Here is a 622-nt window from a genome sequence, read left to right on the forward strand (position 1 = left end):
AATAGCTGATGACAGGGTTATATAATCAGCCTCTCCATGACCCAGCCTCTCAGTGAGCTGTTCCTTGATGATAGATTTTTTTGTTCAGGAGGGACTTAGGAAGGCATAGTATACAGTTATTCTCCATTCAGAACTATTAGAGTCATGTCTGTTACCTCTCAACACAAGCACTCAAAAGGAAGAGCTGATTTGCTCTTACCTGAGCACTTCCATTGATGAAAGAAAAGTAAGTAAACATTTATACTAACTCTAAATATGCATTTCATAGTGTTCATGTACATGCCACTATCTGGAAGGAATGGGGTCTGTTAAACTCTGACAGGTCTCTCATTAAACATGCCCCAGAAATTCTATAGCTCATTGAGACTATTCGCCTGCCTGAAGAAGTAGCATTCATAACCAGCGAATCAGAGAGGAAAAGACCCTATTAAGGTGGGCAATAAAAAGGCTAATGAGGATCACCTGGCGGCGTACGCGCGAGCTCCCGGCCTGCGCGGGAGCCCCCGGCCTGCGCGACAACAGAACAGGAAGGCCCCAAAGACCCCAGAGGGGGTTTTTTTCAGCTGCCTGCCTGCCTGCCTGCCTGCGATCACCCGGCGGCATGCGTGCGAGCTCCCGGCCT

This window comes from Fukomys damarensis, unplaced genomic scaffold (assembly GCF_012274545.1).
Source record: "Fukomys damarensis isolate Sample0158 unplaced genomic scaffold, DMR_v1.0_HiC HiC_scaffold_36, whole genome shotgun sequence".
NCBI classification, from domain to species: Eukaryota; Metazoa; Chordata; class Mammalia; order Rodentia; family Bathyergidae; genus Fukomys; species Fukomys damarensis.